This window comes from Monodelphis domestica, chromosome 4 (assembly GCF_027887165.1).
Source record: "Monodelphis domestica isolate mMonDom1 chromosome 4, mMonDom1.pri, whole genome shotgun sequence".
Lineage (NCBI taxonomy): Eukaryota > Metazoa > Chordata > Mammalia > Didelphimorphia > Didelphidae > Monodelphis > Monodelphis domestica.
In genome coordinates, this window is record NC_077230.1 from 302,308,173 (window position 1) to 302,318,930 (window position 10,758).

Consider the following 10,758-nt stretch of genomic DNA (forward strand, 5'->3'; position numbering starts at 1 on the left):
CACATCCCTGTTCTGTCCTATTTCAGGTACTTCTCTTAGAGGAAACAGGCCTCTAATTGAATTTGGTACCGGTGGGTCAGTTTGACGAAGATGAGTTTCTTTAGAAGGACGAGATTTCCTTTGGGCTAGAATTTGGTTTGTGTAGGAGAAGAAACATGAGAAACTAGGATTTCAGGAGAAGGGTCTTGGGGATTAAGTTCAGCCAAGATTTGCAGACCATGAGAGAACAAGTCTGTTAACTGAGCTATAGGGAAGATGTTTTCCATCTCTATTTCGGGGAAGGGAATTTCCTCATTTAGAGGTTCAGAAACAGGTCTGTCAGGTCCAGACCTGTTTCTGATGGAGTGGATATTTGCCAGTTGATCCTGAAAGAAACATTTTAAGTTATCCAATTGGGCTTGTATGTTCTCCTGCATTTTGGCCTCAAATTTTTTTATCTTTTCCTGTGTTTTATCTTGCATATTATTTATAATTTTCTGTATTTTAGCTTCAGCTTCTTGCATAATTTCTTGTATTTTAGCTTTGGAATTTTGCATGTTTTTCTGAATTTCAGCTTCAAAGAATTTTTTTATGTTAGCATCTCTAAACACATTACTGAGGAGTACAAAAATGACATTACCTAATAATATAAAAAATTGGAGGTATGCAGAACTCCTCAATATCCCTAATTCTTCAACCACCATATAAATGTCGAAGAATGTATTATTCATTTTTATATATATGTTTTGTAATTATTTTCCTAGCGGGCTTCACAAAACACATGGGGAGCAGGACAAGGCCAAAACTCTCTTTAGGTCCCCCTCACTCCTAATTAAGAGTAATCTAAGCAATTGTTCCCTGAAGGAAAGGGGATTCATAGCTAAACAGCTCTCCCAGTCCTGTCACTTTGGATTAAAAAAAAAAAGACAAACAGCTGTATTCTATCTAATTTAAGGAGGGAAAAAAATCCAAATTTACTTACCTCTATAGCTGATCAAAATAAGCTTTTAAAAGCTGAACTTAGGGATAGGCACAGTACAGAAAAGGTTTGGGAAAGTTAAGAAGATTGAGGGTATTTTGTCAAAACCAACGTGGTCAGCCAAAACTGTAAAGAATAATTTTAGCATGTGTGTATATTAATTATTGGTCGCCATGGATATCCCAAATTAAAAAAAATACCCAAGTCAGCTGGAAATTTATGGTGATTTAATTAATATAGTGGAAAGAAATTAAGAAGGGAGAAAGAAAGGGTGTAGGATTTCTCCCACCTGGCTTGTGCCAGGAGGGAAAATTAGAGGCTCTAGGAAGATAGAGTCTTGGAGAGTAAAGGAGGAAGGAATCAGCCTAAATTCCAAGAGGGCTCAGCCAAGATGCCTGAACCTGAATTAGCCCAAGGGCAAACTCACCGCCAAAACCCAGACAAATAGCTGCCACCACGCCAAGATGTTGGAACTCTTAGCATGCTGCCAGCCAGAGCCACCTCTCTGGGAAAAGAGACCGATGAGAGGAAGCTCCGCAAAAAAACCTAGACGATTAAACCTTACTTTCCTCTGTCTCCTCTGCCCCAATGGTAGCCTAAGTTTGACTTAGGACAGCCCAGGGGTCTGTCAGCTGTTTCTGATTTGTCAATTTCTCTATCAAAGGCCACCCTCTTAAAACTCAATCCTCAAGCATGGTTACAGACATTCCCGATTTTGTTAGACAAAGTAGGATGGAGTAATTCAAAGTTCCCAAGAGATCCCTGATTTTGTTAGAATAAGCATCTTCATTGTTACAAATCAGGAGATAGCTAAATCCAATCTTCACATTTCTTACGCTACAGAAAGGGAAACTGAGGGTGAGAAAAAAAGGAAATGGAGGGTCATATAGCTAATAAATGTCTGATGCACAATTCAGACTCGAGTGTTCCTGACTTCATCCACAGCACCAGCTAGCTGCCTTCATAGCAATGATCACTGAATCCATGAAAGCCAATAAAATCACCAACCATGATAGGGAGTATGAAGCAGAGCTTTTCAAACTTTTTGGTCTCAGAATCCTTTTACATTCTTAAAAATTATTGAGCACCCCAAAGAGCTTTTGTTTATAGGGGTTCTAGCTATTGATATTTACTATATTAGACATTAAAACTGATTTTTAAAAAGATTTTAATATTTATTTGTTTGTTTAAAAATAGTAAGAAACTCATTACAGGTTAACAAAAATAACATATTTCTTTGAAAAATAAACTATTTTCAAAACAAATTAAAATGTAATGAGAAGAATGGCATTGTTTTAAACATTTTTTGCAAATCTCTTTCATGTCTGGCTTAATAGAAGACAGATGGATTCTCATATCTGCTTCTGCATTCAATCTGCTGCAATATGTTGTTTTGGTTGAAGTTTAGGAAGAAATCCGGCCTCACAAAGATATGTAGTTGGAAAAAGGAAGAGTACTTTAATAGTCAAATAACATCTTATTAGTATAAAAATAGTTTTGACCCATGCCCCCCCCATCTCCCAAAGAGGTCAGGGATCCCCAGGGGTCCAAGGACAACACTTTAAGAATCCCTAGTATAGAAAAAGAAAAGAAGGTTTTGTTACTATTGTTCCTAAGATTCCATCTCAGTAAATTCCTTTGCTTTCAGCTGACTGAGTTTATTAGCTGATCTGTGAGGATTTGAGCTGTGGTTTTGGGGAAAGGCAGATAGACAGTCTTGAACCCAAAGTGACTACCCTCCCCTTCCAGGAACCAACCAACTAGAAAGAACTGGACGATACCTCCTGGGGGGATGGATGCTACATATATTTTATCCTAGAGGCAATAATTAACATTAAAAAGTGCTTTAAGGTTTGCAAAGTGCTTTATACATATTATCTCACCTAATTCTCACAATGGTCTTGTGAGGTGGATGCTGTTATTATCCCCAATTTACAGATGAAGAAACTGAGGTAGGCAGTGGTGAAGTGACTTGTCCAGGGGCACACAGCTAGTGTCTGATGTGGAATTCTAACTCAGATTTCCTAACACAATAGTCTAACACTCCAGGATAATACATGTATAAACCAGATCAAATTGTTTACCATCTCCCAGAAGGGGGAGGGAAGAGAGGGAGGGAGACAATTTGGATCCTAAAATTTTGGAAAACATACGTTGAAAATTGTTACTACATGTGATTGGAAAAATAAAATATCACAGCTTACAGAAGGAAAAAAAAAAGCCTGGGCTAATAGGCTAAGAAAAGCACATACCTGCCAGGGTTGTGGAGAAGGTCAAATGAGACACTGGCAAAGTGGTTGGCATAACGCCTCACACATAGAAGGCACTTAATAAAGGCTTATTTATTTAAAAAAACAAATCTAGCACTCTAACCCACTTCACCAGCCAGAAGGAATGAAGATGGAGCGGATATGCTATTGTTTAGCCATTTTTCAGATGTATCTGACTCCTTATGACCCCATTTGGGATTTTCTTGACAAAGATACTGACGAGGTTTGCCATCTCCTCTGGCTCATTTTACAGATGAGGAAACTGAGGCAAGAAGGGTTCTGTGTCTGGCTCAGGATCACAGCGAGTATATGAGGTCAGATCTGAACTCACAAAGATGAGTCTTCTTGACTTCAAGCCTAGTACTCTATCCATTGCACCAAGCAGCCACCCCTTGAGTGTACATACCATCGGGAAATTATGTTGTCTTTCTTTGCCTCCCAGTTGGGCTTGTGAGTTAAATGGAAACAAATCTTAATTAAAGCATCTAATATGTGCCAAAAAAAGGCTTCATTCTATAAAAATAATCACTGGACTTCACTGTTGTTACTTCCCAACAAGAAGGTCTTTATTAGAAAAGTACATTGTAAATCTTTAAAAGTTTTACAGAAATATTAACTAGTATCACCATCCTACCCTTCCTTGTGGCTTTCTGAGTTCCTTGATATTCACCCCTGTGCCTTGTACCCAGAAGCTCAATAAATAGGACCTGATGGTTGATTACAAAAGGAAACTGACTTGGGCCTGGGTGAGATGGACAGACGGCCTCCCTGACCTCCCCTGGCTCTGCCTCGACTTCAGGGATACGGTCAGAAAGACAAGGGCATCTGGGCTTTGCCAGGATGGGAAAGTAAAGCGAATCCTGCCTTCCCACACAGGTCTAAAGACGCCCTCATCATAGGATCATGAGGAGACACTGCAGCCCTTTAAAGTGCTGCATAGGTGTGAGCCATTATTTTCCAAAAGACTATGGTGGGAAATATTCTAAGCAGGAATGAGTTTATCCATTTAAAGTTTCATTGTTGAAAGGGTTCCTTCGCTTAGAAAGCCTGTCTTTTAAGTCAAGTATCACTTTTAAGGAAAATTAAGGGTGGTACCAAGGCAGAACAGAGAAGTATATATAATCTCTGGTCTCCAAAATCCAAACAAAGCAGTGTTTTTGTTTTGTTTTGTTTTTAACAAATATTTATTAGGGGAAAGCTACTAAGTAGTCCAGTGATTAGGCCCCAGGCCTGGACTCAGGAGGACCTGGCTTCTGACACTGCCTAACTGTGTGATCCTGGGCAAGTCACTTAACCCTAATTACCTATTTCTTACTGCTCTTCTGTCTTAGAATTGATATTAAAACAGAAGGTGTTTTAAATAAATACCATTAAATATTAAAAATAATACTAAATAATATTTATTAAGCAAAAAAATAAAACTAGTCAAAATGAAAACATTTTTGTGTGTTTTATATCCACTGTGATAGGTCTGTGGCTACAAACTTGAATAACACACATTCTCTGCCTTAAAAAAAACATATAACTTAACAAAACTATAAATAATCAACAAGCATTGATAAACATACCTACTATATGCCAAATGAAGAGCTAAGTGCTGGGTGATACAGACACAGAAATGTCAGGGAAGCAGCTGGGTGGTGCAGGTGGATAGAGTTGTTAGGGGTCTGGATTCAGGAAGACCTGAATTCAAATCCAGCCTCAGATACTTACTAGCTATGTGACCTTTAGCAAGTGACTTCACCTATTTGTCTCCATTGTAAAGAAATTTTTAGGGTTGTGACTTAAATCTAAATTAATTAGTCGCCAGGGAAAAAATCCCAAATAAAATACCCAAGTCAGTGTGGAAATTTATTGTAAATTTAATTAATATAGAGGGAAGGATTTTAAGGAGAAAGAGGGAAGAGGGTATAGGATTTCTCCCACCTGGCCTGTGCCGGGGGAGTTCAAGATCTCCACCCCTAGGTCTCTGAAGGAGATTAGAGGCTTCTAAGAGGATAAAGTTTGGAAAGTAAAGGAGGAAAAACTCAGCCAGAAACTCACCACCGAACTGGACAATAGCTGTAGCCACTCCAAATGCCAAAAGGCCCAGCATGCTGCCACCAACCAACTCTCCACCACCAAAAGGTACTGGCGAGAAAAAGTGATGTGAAATATATAGACCTTTTACTCTTGTGTCCCCTCCTCTCAATTTTCATGTCTACCAATCACATCAGAGGTTTTTCTCCAGGGCTGTCCATTCTTTAGTTCTCATCTTCTTTGATTAGATTATATCTTACTTCTTTGTTAAGTTCACCTTTTGTTAGTTACTTAACTTTTTTGTGATTAATTTACACTTTATAGTTACTTAACACCTTTTTGTATTAAGATCTTAAAATAGACTTAGCTTAAAGTTCTAGCTTCACTATAAAGTAAGAATTAAGTACCTTCAGGAGATTACAATTTCATCTTCTCCATAAAGTAAGATCTAAGTAGGGTGGAGTAATCTAAATTTCAACCATTTCCTCCCATGTAAAATGGAGATGATAATAATAGTTCCTTCCAGGACTGATATGTGGATCAAATGAAATAATATTGTTAAGGGGCCTAGCACAATGCCTGGTCCATAGGAAAAAATATATAAATTTATTATTATTATCTGCTGATAATAATAGCACCCACCTCATGGGATTGTTGTAAGGATTAAATGAGATCACTTATGTACAGGTCTTTGCAAACCTTAAAATACAGGCATCCCTTCCCTTTCCCCATTGCAATTTCAATATGTCCGAGGTTGGCATAAGAAATGAAATGGGAATTTTGGGGGGCATTTTACAGAAGCTACAGACGGTACATGAAGGCAAGCAGACACTAAAAATGTTTAGAAACTCAGAAATGCATAAAATACATGTATAGTATTACATAAGATCAACATATTTTATATTTTAATACATAAATAGGCACAATTTGCTTTTTAAAGTTAAAATAAATAAAAAGTTAAAGTTTGTAAAAAGAAGGCAAAAGCCAGCAGATAACACACAGAAGCTATAAACGTTAACACTGACCTACATATGTCTTAGGACCAGAGTTAACCCAAATTTTACAATATGGTACTGAAAATCCCCTAAAAGGAAAAGACAAAATTCAGACATCTGATAGATGGGAAGGAGGATTTTCTGGCTCCTGGGTGCTAAGCCCCAGCCCTGCCACCCACTCCCCCATGGAAAAGGGATACCCATACTATGTAACTGCTAGTGATTATTATTATAACGTATAAAGCTCTGCCTTGGAGAGATTTGTATTGGAGGAAAGATGTACTTAGATACAAACATACACAAAATAACTCATAATTTGAAGGGGGTTAGGGTTGGTTGAAACTATGAGATCTGGAAGAGCTTCCTATAGAAGATGGTGCTTTGAAGGAAACCAGAGATTTTAAGAGCATTCCAGAAGTGGGGAAGTCTCCAAAGTATAAAAATTAAATTAGTTTCTCTACTAAAAGTATTATATTTTTAGAGGTTTATTAAAGATTATTAGAAATCAAAGATATAAATCAATAAGTCACGTTTCTAGGGCTGATAAACCCATTCAATTTCACTCACTATTCATCACAATTTCATCTTGAGAGGTGCCTGTGCTTAGAAGCCGAAGAAGAGAGACCACGTAGGTGGTACAGTCAGTTTAAATACAAATTTTGTTCTCTGCCCAGGTGGGGATCTCAGGTGAGATTATAGGGCATTCTGGGAAGTGCCAAGGACTTCTGAGGATTGAAGTCTGGGGTTCAAATCTCCATTTTTATAAAAGCAAAGGAAGAGAGGCATAGAAAATCATGTAGGAGAAACTCACTAAGACAATGAAGAAGACTGGAGCAAAGGATGCAAATAGGGGTGATATATTATAGGCAAATTGGCAAAGGGGGTATAGTGCCAGGCCTAAAGTCAGAAGACTCCTCTTCCTGAGTTCAAATCTGGCCTCAGACACTTCCTAGCTGGGTGACTGAGCAAGTCATTTGACCCTGTTTGCCTCCATTTCCTCATGTGTAAAATGAGCTGAAAAAGGAAATGGCAAATTATTTTCATATCTTTGCCAAGAAAAACACAAATGGGGTCATAAAGAGTAGGACACAACTGAAAAACTACTGAAAAACAAGCAGGCTCAGAACGATCAATTGGAGCCAGGTTCTGAAGACTTTGAAATGGCAAAGGAGTCTGCACGGCTCTGGAATTTATTGGGGCACAGAATGACTTGGTTGGACCTGTATTTTAGGAAAATCGCTTTGGCAACAGTGTGGGAGATAAACCGCTTTAGAAAGAAACTTGAGGAGACTTCTGCAAAGACTCTAGGCAATGAGGGCCACAACAGAGAAGGTAGCCCTTTGGGCTGGATGGTAATGATGTTGTCACTTTAAGATTTGTGAGACACTTTCCATGTGTTATTTCATGTAATCCATAAAAGCACCAAATGAGTTAGGTGCTGGGATTATCCCCCTTCTAGGAATGAGGAAATTGAAGCTGAAAGAAGTTAAATTATTTGCCCAGGGTCACACTGGTGGTAAAGATCTTGATTCAAACTCGGATTTTCTGGAATCAGGGACAACATACTATTCACTCCCAGATCTAGCTGCTTCCCAGGGGAGCCCCAATGGGTGATGGTGATCCCGGGGAGACAGTATTGTCAACATGGAAATATAGAGATCCCCAGTTTATTAGTTTGAGTGTAGAAACCCCAGGTTTTGACCTTGTCACAGGAGAGGTTTCCCCCTGAGGGAAGGTCCCTCTTCACCAGACAGTGAACTTCCTGGTAGTTTGGGTGGGAACAGCTAATCCCATCCAATATTAAACATCCCTTTTGTCCCAATGATTTCTCCCCCTAGGTTAAAGGTGACCCAGCCCTGGGCTGAGTCTTTCCCTTTGTGTCCATGGTAGGGCATCAGCCCCTCACTATTATTCCTGTCTGGAACTCTTCATTTTCCTTTCTTACCATTGTAAAGTCAATCAACTGTCCCTCTAATCCTAAAGCCCCCAGGTCATCTAGAGTGGTATGTAGGTTCCCCAAGTTCTTTTGTTCCTCTGAGTCCATCCTGAGTCGGTGGCACTCCCAGGGGCTGGTGACCGGGGAGTCTTGACTCTGTGCAGTCTTGGAAAGCAGCTCTGTTGTCGTATTAGTATCGCTAACCCCTGTTCCCTTGATTAAAGAGTAATTTTTGACTATTTAATAGTCCTGTTTTTTCTAGTTGACAGTATCCAGGAGATCTGATAATGTCATGGACATTGTACCCCCCCCCCCCCCCCCCGCAAACTATTATCAGGGAAATTCCTTTGCTTCCTTACAGCCTCTGACTCCCAACCCAAAACACCTAACCCTGGGAGGATTGTCTTCCTTTGATTGTCCCATAGATTTGAGATGGACAAAGAAACACATCTCATCCATCAGTCTTCCAAATCATGAGAACCACCCCCATGCCTTCCAGGAAACCTCCTCCCCAGCCCCTTGCCCCAGAGTCCTCATTGCTGTAAAAGAATATAAAACCCCCAGAACTGAAGCATTCTCGAGCAACCTCAGTTGCTCCACTCGTGCTGTCTTGCTTGCCAAAAAGTCAATGTCGAAAAGTCAATCTCTCTTTACTTTTTAAGTTTTGGAGTCTTGCATTCTTGCAAAAGGTATCCTCCCCGAACTCCAGGAGTACACCGTAACCCCACAACAATAACTCATTGCATATGGGGGGAAAAGAGGAAGTGAGCATGATTCCAATGTTGGAACCTACTAGATGAATGGAAGTGTGGTGGGACCTTCAACAAAGAAAGGGAAGTTGGGAGGAGAGATCGGTTTGGGGACAAAGAGTGAATTCTGTAATGAGATCTCCAAGGGACATAGAGCTCAAAATGTCCAGCTGCTTAGGAGAAAAGACGGTCAGGCAGATGGATCCTGGAATCATCTACATGGCAGGAAATGCTGAGGTCACCATTAGATGGGGAAGAAGGCAGCTCAGGAGGAAGCCTTGAGGTATATAGATGAGAGCCCAGCAAAGGCTTCTTAGAAGCTGTTAAGAAATAGGGGACCGAAGAAAAACAAATGCTTAAATACATGGGTCGATGGGATATGGTTGGGGATGAAGACTCTAAATGAACATCCTAGTGTAAACAACAACATGGAAATAGGTTCTGATCAAGGACACAAGTAATACCCAGTGGACTTGCACGTTGGCTGCTGGGAAGGGCAGGTGGAGGGGAGGGAGGGAAATAATGTGATTATTGTAACCAAGGAATAATGTTCTAAATGGACTAAATAAACTAATTCAAATGGAAAAAAAAAAAGAAATAGGGGATCTAAAGGGAGGGGAAGGGGGGGAGGGAAGGTGGGAGATGGGAGAGAAGCACAAGAAAACCCAGAAAAGAGTCATCAACGGTGTCACCTGTTAGAAAGATGAGGACGGAGAAAAGGCCATCAGATCTGGCAATTAAGAAATCAATGCTAATTTCAGAGAACAGTTTCAGTGGCGTGATGGAGTCAAAAGCCAGATTGTAAAAGGTTTTAGAATTGAGTTGGATGGAGAAGAGGCTGCTCTGGGAGGGTGGAAGGTGGTTTGTAGTTTGGCTCTGAAAGATAGGTATGTTAGCTGGAGGGGATGGGTAGGGCCAAGAGAGGAGGAGGGTGTGTTTGTAGGAAAGGGAAGGAATTAAGATTAGAGCAGGAAAGGGTATCTACAAAATGAGACCAGCTGGCTGGGTTAAGGACAACCAGTGACTTTGTTCTGAAAGGTCCCTCTTGGGAGAGGTCACCTATATTTAAGGTAAATATCATGGAAGGCATCATTTGATGGTATCTGAAAATTGGGGATTGAGCAATATCCACTTATTAGAGTGACTGAAAAATAACAAAGGATTTGGCCTGAGGTTTTTTCCTCAATAGTCTTTGGTGGAGATCTGAGTCTTCTACAGTGCCCCAGGTACAGCCTCCCTTTCAGCAATCTCATCATCACAGCTAGCATTCATATAGCACTTTCTATGTCCTGTCCTGTCCCTGTGCTAAGCATTTTATAAATATTATCTCATTAGAGCTCTCAATAATCCTGGGAGGAAGGTGCTATTATACAGATGAGGAAACTCAAGAGAGAAACTGAAGGGAAGTGACTTACCTTCACACACAGCTAGTAACTGGTCTGAGGCTGGATTTGAACTCATGTCTTCCTGAAGGGGATTAACCTTGAAAAGCATGGCTGTGACACTTTTAGACATTACTATCAAGTGTGAGCTTGTGGGGGCAGCTAGGTAGCACAGTAGATAGAGCCCCAGGGCCACAGATGGAGGTCCTGTGCTCAAATGTGGCCTTACTTTCCTAGTTCTATGGCCCTGGGCAAGTCACTTAACCTTCACTGCCTACCCCTAAAGCTCTTCAGCCTTAGAATTAATACATAATAGCATTGATCCTAAGATGGAAGGTAAAGAGTTTTAAAAAATGGGGTGTGGGTGAACTTGTCTGACAAGAACAGCCACAAAAAGAATAACCCTTTTCTGGCTCCTGATCTTAACATGAGGATGTGTGGAGTGGAAA

At 40.2% G+C, this 10,758-nt stretch overlaps 1 long non-coding RNA gene across 2 annotated transcripts in view; it reads right to left on the bottom strand.

Moving 5' to 3' along the window:
- The window catches only part of LOC107648993 (uncharacterized), a 126,956-nt gene that overhangs the window by 62,270 nt on the left and 53,928 nt on the right, over positions 1-10,758 (bottom strand). The gene's annotated exons all lie outside the window — the stretch shown is intronic.